Below are 6000 nucleotides of genomic sequence, written 5' to 3'. Positions count from 1 at the left end.
GGCATGGTTTCTGTTAATACATACTTTCATCCTTTTCCTTTCATTTGCAACTATCACCGTCTCCAACTTAGAAGACTAGCATGAAACCAGGGTTGTGAGGTGGACAGAGTAGTGGGAGGTACAGAAAGGGCAGATGAATACTGAATAAGCTCTACTATGTTTTAGGCATGTATGAAATGACCTACATATGACATATATTATCTCATTTAATACTCATCAGAAGCCTGTCAATTGAGGAAAATGACAAGTCTCAATCATTTTAAGAGATTTATTTGAAGATGTGCCCAGGAGACAGGCCTATTCCTTTCTCCAAAGATGATTTTGAGGGCTCCAATTCAAAGGGGGAAAAGAGAGGGATACTGAGAAGCACACAGTTGTTATGTAGGGGATAGTAGGAAAAAAATAGGCATTCATGCCTTTGTCTGGCTCAGTGAATCTGCATTGTTTACGTAAGATGACATAAACAGTAGGGGCAGAGAGAAAATGCAGGGAATCTGCATTGTACATAAAATAACGCAGACAAAATGGGGTAGAGGAACAATCAGATAGGTATTTGTGTCTGGGGTGACTGCACCTGTAGCGATAAGCTATCAATTTGCATTGCTGTGGTGAAGTTTTAACAGCTCACTAGGAAATTCCTTGCGGGCAAAATATGGGGGAGACGTGTAGCTTTTTATCTTGCAGCCATCTTATTTAGGCACCAAAAGGGGGAGGCAGGTTTGCATTACCCAGTTCCCAGCTTGATTTTTCCCTTTGGCTAAATGAGTTTGGGGTCCCATAATTTAATTTTTTTTCACATTTTCTCTCTTTTTTTTCTCTAAACTCTTTCGAAGTATTGTATTTTGAAAGACATGCGTTCCTGGCCTCTGGTTGCTTTTTCTTTCTATTTTTCTTTTTTCTTTTTTTTTTTTTTCTTTTCTTCTTCTTTTTTTCTTTTTTCTTTTTTTTTTTTTTTTGCTGGTTTCTTGTGGCTAGGATGGTTTATTCCTAGAAGTTCAGGTCCCATGTCACTAAGAAGGCTCATTCCTGGGAGGTTATGTCTCATCTTGCTAGGAAGGTTTATTCCTGGGAAGTCTTGTCCCATGAAGATAAAAAAATTTTTTAAAAAATGGAGGTGTGGGGTAGAAGAAGGGAACATGAGAGGAAACCAGAAAGAGAGAGAAAGAGAAAAAATAAAATATATAGGGACATAGGCCAGATTTTTAGCAACAAAAGGAAAGCAAACCTGGAAGCTGGGTCAGGATATATAACTGCCTCCTCAATTAGAGCAATTCTCTAGGCCTTTTAGTTGCATGTTGACTTATATGTAAGCACATACCACAACAACATTGTAAGCAAAAACAGGATAGAACACAAATTATTACTATTATTACTTTTATGAACAATAGTTTCTACCACCATGTTCCCCAGGATCCAAGCCAACCACTCAACCAATCGATTAGTGAGGGTTTTGGATCTGACAGGTTGGTTATCTGGGTTTTCATATCAGTCATATGTTGCATTATGTTCTTTGATTCATCTGGAATATACACACAACATTTAGCTTTTATGATGACACAGGTCCCCTCTTGTGCTGTCATGAGTATCTAAAGTCATATGATTTTGCAGCACAGCTTTCCTCATAGGCATAACTTCATTGTTTAGCAAGGGGATACACATGCGGCTGGCTATCAGTCAGGGCCTTTCGGGTGTAATTCATAAAGCCCTCTATATGCCATATAACATCTTCAGTACCTACCTGTGGTATAAAGATTGAAGCTAAATGATGATGCCATTGGAATACTGAACACATCCAGTGAGAGTGTAAACGAAAAAGGTTTGCTGGTTTTGGCAGGGTCTGAATTACTTGTCCTTGTGCCCAAGCATAACCTCGGGAACATCATCCCAACCACCTTGGAGGTAACTATGGCCATAAGTTAGTGCCACATAGCCAATATGTCCCATTTGGAGCTAGCCAATAAATATCTGGTTGCTGCACCCAATTGTTGGCATGCCAGTCAGTGTCTTATAATATGATAATGTGGTCTCAATGTTCTCCAGGTATCCACCCCATATCTCTCGTACTGTTTTGCTAAGTTGGCCAAAGAATGGGTGAGCCATATAAATCCATCCTAAATTTGTATTATTCCATTCTGAAAATGGGTCATTGTTTGAGGCATGGTTACCACCTTCTCTTTTAGTTGGGGAGATGCTAAAGTGAGAACGAATGAGCTGGTCTTTTCCATTGAAAAATTTTTCCTATGTCCCTTGCTCTTAAGAGTGTTTTTAATGGGCCAACTATATATATATTGTATTTTGTTATGGCAGCACTAAGAATACCAGACTGTTTCTGTGATGCAATACATTTTTGGTATTGTATCTAGTCCTGACCTTGGAAGGGGGATACTCACCATGGCAGGCCAGAGCCACTGGAGAGAGGCACGAGCCCACATATCCAGCAGGTGTCCTTTTGTAATCTGTCTGCATAATCCTGAGCCTATTGTAGAAATAGGTTTGTTTCATGGGCGTCAGTGGCAAGAAGATGTAGGGATATATAATTAATAATAGCAAGGTTGTGAAATTCATTTTAGTTACTAACAGATGTTAGTTAAATCAGACAAAAGCAAGTGCCCTATTCTGCATAAGACAGTAGTTGCCAGTATATCTAGAACAATCATTGTAATGGTTATTGTACAACAAACATAGACATTTCTTTGTATACAGGCCTGGTCCTGTATCTTGGGTTTAAGCAGTCCACAATAGCTGTCATCTGCTTCTAATTTTGGGTTGAAGGTCAATGTTTAGTGAACTGGAGGTGAAGGTCTTTGGTGGAAGTTACAGTCCGCTCAGGAGATTGTGCCTTTTTAAAGTGAGTGATGTGAATCCAAGAGTCTATACGCTCTAATTTTGTGGCACGTGGATTAGTCAATAGTACCTGGTATGGGCCCTTCCATCAGGGTTGAAGGAAATTCTTTATTAGATGTCTTTTCCAATAGACAAAATTTCTGAGTTGCAGATTGTGACCAGGCACCTTATCTTCAGGGAGCGCATTGTGAAAGGAATTCCTTACCAAATCTTGGGTTCTTTTAAGGTGGATAAAAAAAAATCCCTCACAATATTGCAATATCTCTCCCTTGAGAAAAGTTGGATTCATTATGTTTGTTCCCGTACACATGGGCCTTCCCACTATAATTTCATAAGGGGACAATTGATGTTTTCCAAAAGGGGTTGATCAGAGTATAAGCAGTACTAGGGGGAGTGCTTTGGACCAGGGAAGGAAAAATGCCTCTGTGAACTTAGCCGATTGGGTTTTAATTATTCCATTGGTCCTTTCCACCAGGCCTGAGGATTGGGGATGGTAGACACAATGGAAATGTTGAAATATGGGCCAAATTTTACAAATACTTTGAATAACCTGGCCAGTAAAGTGAGTTCCCCTGTCATTGTGAAGTTCACCAGGGACTCCCCACAGTGGGATACTTTTTTCTAGTAGGATTTTTCCAACTGCCATGGCTGTTGCTTGCCTGCAGGGAAAAGATTCAACCCAATGGGAAAACATGCAGACTATTACTAAAACATACCTGTAACCTTGAGGTGATGGCGGCTGGATAAAATCAAGGTGCCATACGTCAAGAGGTCCAGTCAGAAAGGAAAAATGACCCTGGGCCCCATGGAGGGGCTTTCGTGGGTTATATTTGGGACAAATAACATAAAGAGTAAACTTTTTGCACCACCGTGAAGGATGGTTTCCAGTAATATTGTTTACATCAGGGTATTATTTTATCTGGATTCCAATGGCTTAGATTATGAACATATTCCATAAGGGGCACCTGACATCCAATTAGAATAGTGGATTTATTATGAGGTCCACATCATATTTCAGTTTTGGGAGACAAGTGTTCCCCTGCCTGTTTCCAAGTAGATTTCTCTTTTGTAGGAGCTATGCTCTGGGTTTCTTTCAACATGTTTCTAAGTGTTTTGGGGTTTTATGGCCATTTCTTGTATTGGGGCTGGTGGCTTGGATGCTGCTCATTTAGCTGTAGTGTCAGCCAGTTGGTTACCTGACTTTCTGTGGTGTCTAATTTTGAGTGAGCTGGGATTTTTATAATTGCCAAATGTTTGGGTTTTAAAATAGCTTCTAACAGCTCTCATAATTGGTGTCCATTATTTTATGAGTTTTCCTGAGGAGGTTCAATATCCTCTCTCTTTCCATAGCATCCCAAAGTCATGAGCAACCCCAAAAGCATAGCGGCTGTCAGTGTAAATGTTTGCAGCCTTGTCTTTTGCCAATTGACAAGCTTGGATCAGGGAAATCAATTCGGCCACTTGAGCTGATCTGGCTTGGGGAAGAAGACTGGCTTCAATTACCTCTGCTACGGAAACCACAGCATAACCTCCTCTAAAATTTCCTTCCTCTCCTCTTAAATAACACCCATCTGTATATGATTCTATCTCAGTATTATCCAGTGGGGTCTCTTATAGGTCTGTTCTGGGGGTGAGAAGTTGGTCAATCATCAGAACATAGTCATGAGGGGTTTATTGGAAGGGCCTGTCAAGGGAGTGGCTGCATTCGGATTATTACAGCGGGAAATAGTAATATTGGGAAATGATAAAAGCAAAATTTCATAAGAGGCTAACCAGTTGACAGATGTTGAGTATGATGAGAATTGAGAAGGGTCTTAAGAGAATGTGGCACAAAAATGGTAATGGGGGAACCCATAATTATTTCTTCAACAGAGTTGTACAGAAGGGCCATGGCTGCTATTGCTCTCACACAGGAGGCAGCCCTTAAGCCACAGGGTCCAGCTGTTGGCTATAATAGCCTATAGGTCTCTGATGATCACCATGTTTCTGGGATCAGTATCCTGCATGCAGTACCTCCAGTTTCGTGTACGAAAAGGGAGAAAGGCAATAGTTTGGGTATCCTAATGCTGGGGCATTAGTTAGAATTTCCTTTATTTGTTGTACAGCTGATTGTCCCTCTGAAGTCCACATGATGGGATCAGGTTGTTCATTTTTCAGGTATGCATACAGAGGTTGAGCCATAAGGGAGAAATTTGGTATCCAGTTTCTACAACAGGTTGGCAGGCCCAAAAATCCTCTAAGTTGCTTCATAGTGATGGGCATTGGAAAAGCTAAAATTCCTTTCACTCTGTCAGGGTTAATACTCAGTCCTTTGACTGAGATAATATGACCCAAATACTTAATGTGTGGTAAGCATAGCTGAAATTTGTCTTTGGACACTTTGTGTCCTTTGGTGGCTGTTTGAGTAAATATAGACTATCTTCCTGGGAGGAAGATAGTATGCCTGAACAAAGGAGAAGGTCCTCCATGTACTGGGTGAAGGTTGAGCCCTGGGGAAAAATTAAATCCTCTTAATCAGCTTTTAATATTTGGGAAAAGTAAGTGGGACTTTCTGTATACGCTTGGGGCATTGTAGTCCACATATATTGCCATTTTTTCCAAGTAAAGGCAAACAAATGCTGGCTGTCTGGATCTGCAGGAATACTAAAAAGAAAAGGCACCGCAGAAATCCACAGCTGAGAAATACTGGCTGGTAGTGGCTACTGCTGATAGAAGGGTATGTGGTTTGGGGACTACTGAGTGCCTGGGTATTACAATATTGTTAATTGCCCTCAAGTCATACACAAATCTTTATCCTCTCCCGCTTGGATGTTTTACAGGAAAACATCCAATGGCTGTTGCAGGGGCTTATGCAGGGAATAATAAGCCTTTTTTTTTTTTTTTTTTTCAGATAATCTTGTATGATAGGGGCAATTCCGTCTATGGCTTCCTGTCATGGAGGATATTGTTTAAAGTTGGGTAGGGGTTTCTTTGGGTTTATCTCTACCTTTATTGAAGTGGTTGAGGGTATTTTTCCCATACCTGTATTTGACTGAGGCTATAAGTGGGAGGGGACATCTTGAGCAAGTACTCCATTTCTGGTGTTAGCAGGAAGATTGGGGAAGCTAAAAGGAGTTTTATTGCTTCCTGGTCTTTATTCCGATGTTTACTCTTCTC

Source organism: Trachypithecus francoisi, unplaced genomic scaffold (genome assembly GCF_009764315.1).
Source record: "Trachypithecus francoisi isolate TF-2019V2 unplaced genomic scaffold, Tfra_2.0 Lachesis_group5, whole genome shotgun sequence".
NCBI lineage: Eukaryota > Metazoa > Chordata > Mammalia > Primates > Cercopithecidae > Trachypithecus > Trachypithecus francoisi.
The sequence above is the reverse complement of the archived record's forward strand: the minus strand, read 5'-3'. Positions refer to the sequence as shown.